At 44.4% G+C, this 13,214-nt stretch overlaps 1 protein-coding gene across 1 annotated transcript in view; it reads right to left on the bottom strand.

The window, feature by feature from the left end:
• The window catches only part of LOC115532652 (uncharacterized), a 51,008-nt gene that overhangs the window by 35,106 nt on the left and 2,688 nt on the right, over positions 1–13,214 (bottom strand). The window lies entirely within an intron of this gene.

Raw genomic sequence — 13,214 nt, 5'->3', positions numbered from 1 at the left:
AGCAGACGGAAAACCTTATATATCCATGCAGCAAACAGACAGGTCTGTCGGCCAATAAGGTCATTCGGTCCGAAGAATTTTATTGGTTGAAGTTTTCACTAAATATTATGAGAGTAAAATAATTGTTTGTTTTTACTCCTGGTTGGTCTGTCTTGCATATTAGAGTGTTATTACCTTATTAATACCAATTTAACCTTATCCAAAAAAAGTGTAAAAATGCAACAAAGGTAAGAGTCCCTTTAATGATAAGAGCATCGACCACCGGCATAGTTCGTATTCAAAGGCAAAGCAAGGGCATGGCCATCAAACCAACAGCTACTAGTAGGCTAATGTGCATTTCAAAAGTGGTCTTACCTGAAGTTGATACTCCCGAGTGTTCTTGCGCTCGGGGTTTAGCCTTATTAAACTTTTCATCATGTCGCTAATATACAATATCTCAGCTTCTCCTCGTCCCAGATAAACGTTAGCTTGAAAACCTGAGCTTGATACACATTTACTTGGGTGCAGTTTGCCCTATAGCCTCATCGTCTCCTGGTCCTCGTCTACCTTTACGTTATCAGTGCGTGTGCTGCTGTCAGTTTATTCGGTTTCTAATGCTTTTTTAACGGGTTAATTCTGCTATTTTTAACGGTTAAATTCTGCACTTAAGGGGTTCATCATGAAATCCGGAATCCGCTTTCGGCCATTTCTGTCGCGTGCCTGTTGACACAATGTGGGTGGACCGAACGTGGTGCTGTGGACCTGTGGTGATTGACGTGAGAGCAGACTGAACATCTGGAACCTTAACCATGGACTGAAATCAAAGTATAATTTTCAAATGAAAATAACCGACAACGATTGAATAAAACTTTTTTATTATTTGAATTGACCAAATCTCATTGACATGGAAACAAAACGAGAAATATATGGCAAACAAACTACTTTTCAGTTAAATTAACGAATCGAAAAAACTCAATAAACATGATCAACTTCTTTGTACACAGTCTCCCCCCCCCCCCCCCATTGTGTGGTGCTTAGCAATACAATAGAAATAAACAAAACTAAATAAATAAAATAGAATAAGAGAATGCCGAACTAGTTATGTTTTAAGGTTTCTTTTAAAGATCCTATGGCATGCTACTTTCTTGATGGTTTTATGTAGCCGTTTGTGGGCCCCTAATACAGTACTGGAAGACGTTCAAGAAACTGAGCCTTGGTGCAGAATTACAGCCACTACGAGCCAGTCCCACAATGGGCTTTACACAAGCGTGCCGCTTCTTAGAGGCGGGTCAAGGTGGAGGGTGGGGGTGTGGCTCCTGCCGGAGCACTGCTGCCGAGGCGCGGCCTCGCGGCAGGGGTGGTGCCTCGCTGTGGTGGTGCCTCGCCGCGGCGGTGGTGCCTCGCGGCGGGGGGGGCGGGGGCAGCAGGATCCCAGGGGGAGACAATCGCGGTCAACAATCCCCTTCTCCTCCATGCTGCGGTTCATGTAGGCTACTTCAGGGAGTCAAAGCCAAAGTTCCTCTCCCCCAAATCTTTCTCAACCATGGCTGAGATAACCCCCACTACGATTTTCTTTGTGGAAAAACCAGAGACGTCAGAGAACCAGACGGGTTTTGCGCCATAACACCAACAGCAGTACGGCTATCCAAATAACAAAGAAGTGTACAACACTTGCGTTGCAGTGTGTACACACGCGTACACACACACACACACACACACACACACAGTATGAGACATATGGGGCCAAATTCAAATGATGCTCCTGAGGAACCCATAACCTGAAACAGCCATTTGAGGTTGTTCCCATTTTCCATAACTAACATAAATAACTGCTCTCTCATAGAAATTTTGTATCAAAAGTAAACTGTTGAGACACAACTGTCCACCTTCAGATGACCAAAAGTGTCTGTCACTCAACCGAAAGACGGTACGTTCAGCTGTACAGCGGCATCACGACGGGGACAGGACCAATAGGCTCCGCTTCAATCAGAACTATCAGAATCAGGGACTGCTTGTTGACCATGACCTTTCCTACAGTTATTAGTTTTGGCAAATTGGCAAATATTAACTACAACTGATAAAATCAAGAGAACAAAAACAATAATAAAAGAAACACCAATGGCCGTCCATAGACCATTCCCGAGGACCTCTTCATGATCGCCGGTCAACCAATGGCCTGAACCATAGGAGAGGGGAGAGAGGAGAGTGTTATTCTCAGGACCATTAACATGTTTCTGTGCTCAACAGTCCCATCAAAACAGCTGACTGGAAACACTCACCAAACACTCGGATGGTGTCTCTGACGTCAGGGTGGACGCCTTGCTGCCGGGCCAGACAGGTGTAGCTGCCTGGCTCGGTCACCTTCACCGTCTGACTGATGGAGTCGCGGCCGTCGCTGTCTGAGGAGGCGGCCGGCGGTGCTTCTTCTGCAGGGATCACAGTTCCGTTGGGGGTCTGCCACTCCAGACCGCTGGGCTGGGGCTGGCCTACTCTGGAGACGCAGGACAGCCGCATCCAGCCGGAGGACGGGGGAGCCTCTACCACCTCCACCCTCAACAGAGACTTTACCACTGTGGGCAGGAGGGCGTTAAGTCGTTTAAATTGAGGGCGTTGAGCAGACGCTTTTATCCAAAGCGACTTACAGTAAGTACATTTGTCAGGATAAAGAGAAACAACAATCTATCAGTGGTACAGTAGGGATGTTCATAGAATCGAGTGCCAAGCACTCACAATCGTTAGGCTAACACATTCCCCGTGCACAACAAAAGGTAGCTAGGATAAGATGCTACACAATGCTAAGAACGTTTTTTAAGTACAAGGACATACAACATTCAATAAGTGCGTACATTAAAAGTTGTATCAGCGATTCTACGCCAGAACATAAATGATCACCTTCATCTGATCTTTCCTGACAACCCGCTGGTTTTGCGCTGCGTTCATGATAGGTTTTACTGGAAGCACGAAACGCGGAAGGGAGGGGTGAGCGGGCTCTGTTTGTTTGGGATCTTGCTTCAAATACCAACAGAAGTGACGTCGCCCAACATCGCTGATACAACCTTTAAGTGCCAGGACGTACACAACGTAAAACATACAATAAGTGCACAACCATGTGTAGCATACTGACCAAACTAAGAGTCAAACTAAACTTATTTAAGTTCTGCCATCTTGTGGCTTCGGAAAATAGGATTTTTGAAGCCCGGTGTACCAGCCGACACACCTGGACCCTGACCCAACACCTACCCCTCTGCCCAGGACTCTGACCCAACACCTACCCCCCTGCCCAGGCCCTAAAACGAGACCTACCCCAGCCCTCGTCCGTGTGGTACAAAGACAAAGAACCCTTACGGTCAAATTAAACTTAAGGTGCTGTAGGTGAGAGCTGAGAGCGAGAGACTTGAACAAACCAGACCAATCACTCACCTACAGTCAGCCGGATCCATCTGTGTGTCTGTCTCGTAAGAATTAGGCACTTATACACTCCACTGTCTGCCTGGGTCACACTGGACAGGACCACAGAGGCGTTGCCGGCCTGCAGCCCCCCTTGGGTAAGGCCCACCCTGTTCACGAACTGGGGGTCTTGTCCCTCCCGGCCGTTGTTGTAGTCCTTGCCCTTTATATAGAAGAACACCTCCTGCGGCTCCTTCTTCCAGTCAAACGCCTCATCTTTCAGGTTCACCGGGGAATCCAGAGCACACGGTAGGATGGCATCGTCTCCCTCTCTGGTGGACACCTCAGTGATGTCAGCACCTGCTAGAAAACAGAATTGATGCAAAGAGTGTCTCAATACACCTCTTTATTGAGGCTCAGGGAACACCATCTGGGCACTTTTCGATTCAGCGGTCGTTTCTGAGGCCGGTGATAACATTAACAACAGTTCATTATCGTACCGTCTTTGATATGGTTACGATGTTACAAAAAGGACCAACAAAACAAGACTACTTGGTATAGTACGCACTACAGATACACGTGTGTAGGTGTGGAAATAAACACTGGACAGACACCGAGTAGCTGGATAGACAGACATGTATATGCATACATGTAGATGGATGGACCTTGGAAGGCAGTGATGTAAATTATTTTAGTCTATGCTACTTCTGATGACATGTTTCAAGCTAATAACAGTTATGAATAGCTTCTCCACATAATGGACAACAACATATAAAGGTTGTAGGATTTCATCTCACATTTCAGGACATTTCATCTCTTTATCATACAAAACATATCCCAAAACCATTTCACACCGGAATTACCCTTTAAAGAAATCTTGAAGGACCTCTTTCTATTTTAGTTGAACACCCCTGATATAGAGCATGCTGTAAACTTAATTAATATGATACTCACAGGTCAGCATAACAGAGGAACAAAAAGCCAACAGGACAAGAGTGAGTTTAGTAGAGTAGACCATTGTCGTGGTTTTAGTTGAAATCCACATGAACTACTGATTATATATGCCCTCTCTCTGGTCCCTCCCCCCCTCCGCTCTTTCTCTCTCTGGTCCCTCCCCCCCTCCGCTCTTTCTCTCTCTGGTCCCTCCCCCCCTCCGCTTTTCTCTCTCTCTCTCTCTCTCTCTCTCTCTCTCTCTCTCTCTCTCTCTCTCTCTCTCTCTCTCTCTCTCTCTCTCTCTCTCTCTCTCTCTCTCTCTCTCTCTCTCTCTCTCTCTCTCTCTCTCTCTCTCTCTCTCTCTCTCTCTCTCTCTCTCTCTCTCTCTCTCTCTCTCTCTCTCTCTCTCTCTCTCTCTCTCTCTCTCTCTCTCTCTCTCTCTCTCTCTCCTAGTCCCTACAGTTTGGCCCAGCTCAAAGGAACTAATACAGTATCATGATAATACAGTATCATGGTTCCCATGATAATACAGTATCATGGTTCAATAGTTGGTTCAATAGGTTGTAATCACGAACCTACGAAAATGAACGACAATGGAGTTAACCCAACAATGTATTCAAAAATCATCCACTACGACTGTAAACCAGTAAGAGTGAGACACATGTCTAAGTATTGGTCTCAAACAAGGGTTGCCAACTCTCATTCATCTGGCGTGGTGACACTAACGCTTTCAGCATCAATCTCACACTCTCACGGAAGAAATATCACGCCAGAAATAGCCCATCTTTTTAAAGATGATATTAATCAACTTTTGTTTGCCAAATCACTCACTACTAGACCACAGAATATACAGAAAACATGCATGTTAGATCTATCTCCCGATCTATCGATTCGGACCAACCGCATTGACTGTAGTGCAGCATGATCTACAACATCCTCCGTGCACCGTTCTCTGTTGATCGCTGCTCCCTTGCGTCTTTTAGTTGGGGGTGAAAAGTTTAGTGAAATGCACGCGTTTGGGAAGAGGAAAATGAAGTGGTTGCAATGCATTCTTTGTGTCTACACAAGATAAATATTTAGTTTTCTTTTATCACAGACACATATATTGGTAGATGTTATTTTCTTTACCTTAATAATAATAATAATAAATAAAATTGATATAGCGCTTAATATGGTACTCTAAGACGCTTTACATATTGCCCTATCAAAACTAGCTAACTAACCTTGACATGTTTCGAAGGATATATTTCCGTCTTCACATCAGCTGATAAGAACGCGTCGAAAAATGTCAAGGTAAATAAAATAACATCTACCAATATATGTGTCTGTGATAAAAGAAAACTATAAATATTTAGGAAAATAAAGTTTTGGTTAAGGTCTGACAAAGCAAATAAATACCTCAAACTAGGGCTGTCATTTTAAAATAACGTTACGTTTTTTTTATTACTGTTTCTTTAACGCAATTAATGCAGATACTCCGCTATTTAGTTTCATTGGCTTATTAGAGCTTGTACTAGGGCTGTCAAAATTGCTCAAAAATGACATTTGAATGTTCGTTTGGAAAAAAATCACGAATTCGAACTATTCGAATATCTGGTTGCCTATTTTACGCAGTTGCCGTCAATATGTCAATAATGCGACAAAACCAGTGCTTAATTTGAGGGGGAGCAAGGGGGAGCGCGCTCCGGAAGCTCTGACGTGCACTCCGCCAGCTCCGCCACGAGCAGTATAAAAAAAAAAATGCGTTGCGTAGCGGTTATCAATGAAGTACGACATAACATTGTGTGGGGAATAGGTACTTTGGCGCCCCGTGCTGCAGGCGTACAAATTAAGCACTGGACAAAACCATGGTTCAAATTAGTGGGATATACAGGTGCTGGTCAAATTATTAGAATATCATGAAAAAGTTGATTTATTTCAGTAATTATATTCAGAACGTGAAACTTACATATTATATCAATTCATTACACACAGAGTGATATATTTGAAATGTTTATTTCTTTTAATTTGGATGATTAGTACTGACAATTACTGAAAATCCCAAATTCAGTATCTCAGAAAATTAGAATATTAGTTACGACTAGTACAAAAAATGATTTTTTAGAAATGTGGGCCAACTGAAAAGTATGAACATGGAAAGTTTCAGCATGTATGGCAATCAATACTTAGTTGCAGCTCCTTTTGCCTGAATTGCTGCAGCAATACGGCGTGGCATGGAGTCGACCAGTCTGTTGCACTCCTCAGGTGTTATGAGAGCCCAGGTTGCTTTAATAGTGGCCTTCAGCTCTTCAGCATTGTTGGGTCTGGCATCTCGCATCTTCCGCTTCACAATACCCCATAGGTTTTCTATGGGGTTAAGGTCAGGTGAGTTTGCAGGCCAATCAAGAAGAGGGATACCATGGTCCTTAAACCAGGTACTGGTAGATTTGGCACTGTGTGCAGGTGCCAAGTCATGTTGGAAAATGAAATCGTCACCTCCATAAAGTTGGTCCGCGGCAGGCAGCATAAAGTGTTCTAAAACTTCCTGGTAGACTGCTGCATTGACCCTGGACCTCAGGAAACGCAGTGGACCAACAGCAGCAGATGACATGGCACCCCAGACCATTACTGACTGTGGAAATTTTACACTGGACTTCAGGCAACGTGGATTCTGTGCCTCTCCTGTCTTCCTCCAGACTCTGGGACCTTGATTTCCAAAGGAGATACAAAATTTACTTTCATCTGAAAACATAACTTTGGACCACTCAGCAGCAGTCCAGTCCTTTTTGTCTTGAGCCCAGGCGAGACGCTTTTGACGTTGTCTCTTATTCAAGAGTGGCTTTACACGAGGAATGCGACAGCTGAAGCCCATATCTTGCATACGTCGGTGTGTGGTGCTTCTTGAAGCACTGACTCCAGCTACAGTCCACTCTTTGTGGATCTCCCCCACATTTTTGAATCGGTTTTGTTTGACAATCCTCTCCAGGGCGCGTTTATCCCTCTTGCTTGTACACTCTTTTCTACCACATCTTTTTCTTCCCTTCGCCTCTCTATTAATGTGCTTGGACACAGAGCTCTGGGAACATCCAACCTCTTTGGCAATGACCTTTTGTGTCTTGCCCTCCTTCTTTAAAGTATCAATGGTCATCTTTTGGACAGTTGTCAAGTCAGCAGTCTTCCCCATGATTGTGTGTCATACAGAATCAAAACGAGAGACCATTTAAAGGCTTTTCCAGGTGTTTTGAGTTAGTTAGCTAATTAGAGTGTGGCACCAGGTGTCTTCAATATCTGACCTTTTCACCATATTCTAATTTTCTGAGATGTTGAATTTAGGGTTTTCATTGGTTGTCAGCTATAATCATCTTCTTTTTGGCAAAAAACACTTATAATGCATTAGTCTGTTTGGAATGAATGTATACATTCTACAGGTTTGACTTTCTAAATGGAATTAATGAAATAAATCAACTTTTTCATGATATTCTAATAATATGACCAGCACCTGTATATATATCCTATAAACAGCCCAGTAACGTGGAGGCCTAATCATGAAAAGCCACAACTTTGTATCGCTTGCATTTCACCACCACACCTGCAAGCTTCTGAATGTTACAAAGTATGCTAGTGGTAACGTTCCTTGCTTTGCTTACCATTTATCGAGAAGGCCTATTAAAATCGATAAAGAAAAAAATGCATGTCGCCTACGTCTTTCACCATGCCAGCGAAAGGGCCAGCACTACGCACCGTTCGGATTCATGAAAAAAAAGCTGTCTCGGACTTTGCCGAGAACATTGCGTTATAGCAGCTTTCACCAGCCAGACTACTAGCTCCCTGAGCTCTACTTCGGATGCTTATTGAATGGCATAGCCGAGCTGGAATACCTATATCGAAGTACGGAAACCCCGAGGGGATAAAATACATTCGCGCTTCACAATACTAGTCTGTTCCACTTGTACCGCGGGAGTGTTTTTTCACATTCGAATATTATGAGGGACATCGCGAACAGACAGAGGCTCATTCACAAAGCAGATAGAGGCGTTTGTACCGCGGGAGTGTTTTTTCACATTCGAATATTAACTTTCACGTTCGAATTCGCGTTTTTGGATACATTTCGAACGAATATTCGAACTTCGAATATTCGTTGACAGCCCTAGCTTGTACTGCTCAATACTTAACCTAAAATTACGGCCAGGGTATCAAAATGAACGAGAACATCTAATGTGCATTTGTATGGGATTTTCAACATCTGAACAAGGAGAAAGATGGCGGAAAGATACCTCAACGAGCTTTTCAGAGAACTTCTCTCTTCCATGATCCTTTCCAGAAACTCTTCTAGTCTCTCTCCCTCCTCCCATGTCTACCGTCTCTCTGCCTCTCTGTGTGGACTGTGGACCTTGTTGGAATCCAACTAGAACTTAGTTAGTTTGGTGTTGCTTAACCTATATTTGATTTATATTACAAGTGCCTTTCAAGCTAAGCACGGCAAGAACCAGTCAATATCAATTTACTGAATCTCTTGGCTTATAGGCTACATAATCCATAGGCTATGTTACAGTTTAAAGTATTTCATTCTGAGTCATTAATATCGTTGTTACTTTAATATCTGTCATTAGGCCAAATAAAATCACATTTGGCATTGAGCGGGGTCCAAGTAAGCTATTCCCGCGATATAGACCCTAAAGGTTTTCTTATGGTTTGGAAGCCATCCTCAAACAAAATTACAAGGTGTCTTATGTAGCCTAGGCTATCAACCAATAACCAAATTACTGAACTAATTAAAGAGTATGACACACTGTTACCTTCTGTTCAATTCCTTCTTTCTGGGTCAGACTTGGAAGAAATTCTGAGGTCTTGGTTAAATACATATCTATGGCAGCAGGTGTCAGTATACAGCTGCGTTCCCATGTCTGGGGTTTCCTGGGAAGCTGGGGTAACTTTTATGTGTCCCTTTTGTTTTTGAGATTTCTCATTGTTTTGTTGTTGTTTTACATGTTTGTTATTTAATCTCATCCGTCTTTATTTTTGCATAAATCAGGTTATACGAAGTAAAAGAGGACTTTCTTGTAAAAAAAAAATTAGCGTTAACCTTTCCTGTTCTTTGACTCAGACCGTAGTCGGCACACTCACTCAACGCGCGCGCGCATACCCAGACCCACCACACCCACACCCACACCCACACACACACACGGTGTGGGGGGGGAGAGAGAAATCACGCAAAATGTGCAGATCTGAACATTTTACGTCATCCCCAGCAATAGGAAAAAGATACGTATACATTATGCTGAAAAATGTACATTGGATGAGTTTGTTTTCTGCCATGATTGTTGCCTTTAAAAAACAAGTTGCACACTTGATGAACTCGGAACTCGAATCCACTTGTATAGCGCGTGTCCATACACCCATAGTTATGAAAGCCAGATGTATTAAATAACTTCATGATAAGAGCATCGAACACCGACATAGTTCTTATTCAAAGGCAAAGCAAGGGCATGACCATTAAACCAACAGCTACTAGGCTAATGTGCATTTCAAAAGTGGTCTTACCTGAAGTTGATACTCCCGAGTTTTCTTGCGCTCGGGGTTCAGCCTGATTAAACTTTCCATCATGTCATGAATATACAATATCTCAGCTTCTCCTCGTCCCAGATAAACGTTAGCTTGATAAACCTGAGCTTGATACACATTTGCTCCGTTGCAGTTAGCCTAGCCTCCTCGTCTACCTTTTAGTTTTTCCAACTCTTTAGTAAGAAAAGTAGCTATTGGCTCCCCGGCGCTAGAAGTCGCTAGATGACGTCATCACATAATTTACATAACCGGAAGTAAAAAACCCATTCGTTTTCTCCATAGCATAGCCATCATAAAACATTATAGCCCTAATTTCATCACCATCCAAGGGAGACTTACACGACTTGATATAAGGCCCCTGTACATGACAAAGTTGGCATGGTATCAACCTCGTTTTAAGAAAAACATAGTTTATGGCACAGAAATAGTGACAGTATGCTAGTGTATCGTCTCCAATAAACGGCTTTATCCAGCCCTTAAAAGCAGTGTTTGCTTCCCACTCTTTTCTATATTTGTGTTGGTACAGTTTTGACTGCGACATGGTAAAGAAAGTTTGTGTAGCCTATTTGTCACAGAAAGGCACACACGCACCGAGGACAAGGTGAGGTGAGTAGTGACTGAGCCTGAGGCAGTGCGAGTCAAACTCTAACAGTGATTTATTTAGTGCAGTGATTTATTATTTTATTTAAACAAAGAAAATATGACATTATCCCGCCCTGACTGTAACCAGGGGGCGGGATCAGTCGGCGGCGGCTTGCTGGCCGGGACGCGGATTCATTTGCAGCCCGGATGCCGAGGCGTGAACGTCTCCTGTTAGCTCCTGCTAACAGAGCAGCTGGGAGGGACTGCTGCGCGAGGACTGGGCCGCCTGTAAGTGCTTTGAGACGGGGGAGGGGCCGCGCAGGCACCCGCTGCTCGTTGTAAAGAGATAATAGCGATAGGTCTACGTCGTGCTTTCACCTCAAAAAGTCGCCAAGTCACCAATAACAGAAAAAGAAGCTAGATTTGTCGCTTGTCGCTTAAAAAAAAAAAAAGAAGTCGCCAAAGGTGTCTGAAAAGTCGCTAAATATAGCGACAAAATCGCTAAGTTGGCCACACTGAACGTGGTGCTGTGGACCTGTGGTGATTGACGTGAGGGCAGACTGAACATCTGGAACCTTAAGGTGCACTTTTAACCATGGACTGAAATCAAAGGATGATTTTCAGATGAAAATAACCGACACAACGATTGGATAAAACTTTTTTATTAATTGAACTGACCAAATCTCATTAACCTGGTAACAAAACGAGAAAGATATGGCAAACAAACGACTTGTCAGTTAAATTAACGAATCGAAAAACACAACTCAATAATCCCCCCCCCCCCGTCTAAGGGGTGAAACTCCCCCGCCTCTATGGTCTCCAGCAGCCCCTGGCTATTGTGTGGTGCTTAACAATACAATATAAATAAACAAAACTAAATAAATAAAATAGAATAAGAGAATGCCGAACTAGTTATGTTTTAAGGTTTCTTTTAAAGTTCCTATGGCATGCTACTTTCTTGATGGTTTTATGTAGCCGTTAGTGGGGCCCTAATACAGTACTGGAAGACGTTCAAGAAATTCAGCCTTGGTGCAGAATTACAGCCACTACGAGCCAGTCCCACAATGGGCTTTACACAAGCGTGCCGCTTCTTAGCGGCGGGTCAAGGGGGAGGGTGGGGGTGTGGCTCCTGCCGGAGCACCGCTGCCCGCTGCCTCGCGGCGGCAGTGGAGGTGCCTCTCGGCGGGGGGGGGGGCAGGGGCAGCAGGCAGCGGAGCCCCGGCCGGAGACAATCGCGGTCAACAATCCCCATCTCCCCCATGTCGCGGTTCATGTAGGCGACTTCAGGGAGTCAAAGCCAAAGTTCCTCTCCCCAAAATCTTTCTCAAAGATGGATGACATAGCCCCCACTACGACGTCAGAGAACCAGACGGGTTTTGCGCCATAACACCAACAGCAGTGCAGCTATCCAAATAACAAAGAAGTGTACAACACTTGCGTTGCAGCACACACACACACACACACACAGTCTCATTGGCGGGCCAAATTCTCTGGGCGGGCAAGGCAGAGGAAGGGGAGGTAACTTGGCCCCTTATGAAGAGATATGGGGCCAAATATAAAATCTGAGCGTCTGAGCTTTCATTTTTTCAAAGGCGGAGCAGGATACCTAGTGCTCGTTTTACACCTAACGCCATTTCTAGCTACTGGGGGACCACAGGCAGGCTAAGGGAACTCATGTTAATGTTAGAAAACCTCATAAAGTGAAGTGATTTTCATGCCATGGGACCTTTAAATGTGTTCACAGATTGTGACGTCCTCAGCTCCTCTGGCAGGCTGTTCCAGAGGGGGGGGCCATGGGTAACTAAGAGGCCAGTGCCAGAGGACCTGAGTGATCCAGGTGGAGCACCATGAAATGATGCTCCTGAGGAACCCATAACCTGAAACAGACATTTGAGGTCGTTTCCATGTTCCATAACCAACATAAATAACTGCTCTCTCGTAGAAATGTTGTATCAAAAGTAAACTGTTGCGATACAAATGCACACCTTCAGATGACCAAAGTGTCCGTCGCTCAACCGAAGACGGTACGTTCAGCAGTACAGCGGCATCACGATGGGGACAGGACAAATAGGCACTGCTTCGTTTCCAAACTATCAGAATCAGGTTCTGCTTGTTGACCATGACCTTTCTTACAGTTATTATTTTTGGTAAATTGGTAAATATTAACTCCAAATGATAACATAAAGAGAACAATGAAAGAAACACCTATGGCCTTCCATGGACCATTCCCGAAGACCTCTTCACGATCGCCGGTCAACCAATGGCCTGAAACATAGGAGAGGGGAGAGAGGAGAGTGTTATTCTCAGGACCATTAACATGTTTCTGTGCATCAAAACAGCTGACTGGAAACACTCACTAAACACTCGGATGGTGACATGACATACGACATACAATAAGTGAGCAAACACGTGTAACATACTGTATTAACCCAACGTTTTCTGATGCCCAGCTTACTATTCGATCCACATGGACCCTACCCCTAGACCCTTACCCCTCAGTCTAACTCTACACCCTACCCCTAGACCCTTACCCCTCAGTCTAACCCTACACCCTACCCCTAGACCCCTACCCCTCAGTCTAACTCTACACCCTACCCCTAGACCATTACCCCTCAGTCTAACTCTACACCCTACCCCTAGACCCTTACCCATCAGTCTAACCCTACACCCTACCCCTAGACCCTTACCCCTCAGTCTAACTCTATACCCTACCCCTAGACCCTTACCCCTCAGTCTAACCCTACACCCTACCCCTAGACCCTTACCCCTCAGTCTAACCCTACACCCTACCC

The sequence above is a fragment of the Gadus morhua genome, chromosome 19, assembly GCF_902167405.1.
Source record: "Gadus morhua chromosome 19, gadMor3.0, whole genome shotgun sequence".
NCBI lineage: Eukaryota > Metazoa > Chordata > Actinopteri > Gadiformes > Gadidae > Gadus > Gadus morhua.
This window is presented reverse-complemented; position numbering and strand designations above follow the sequence as displayed.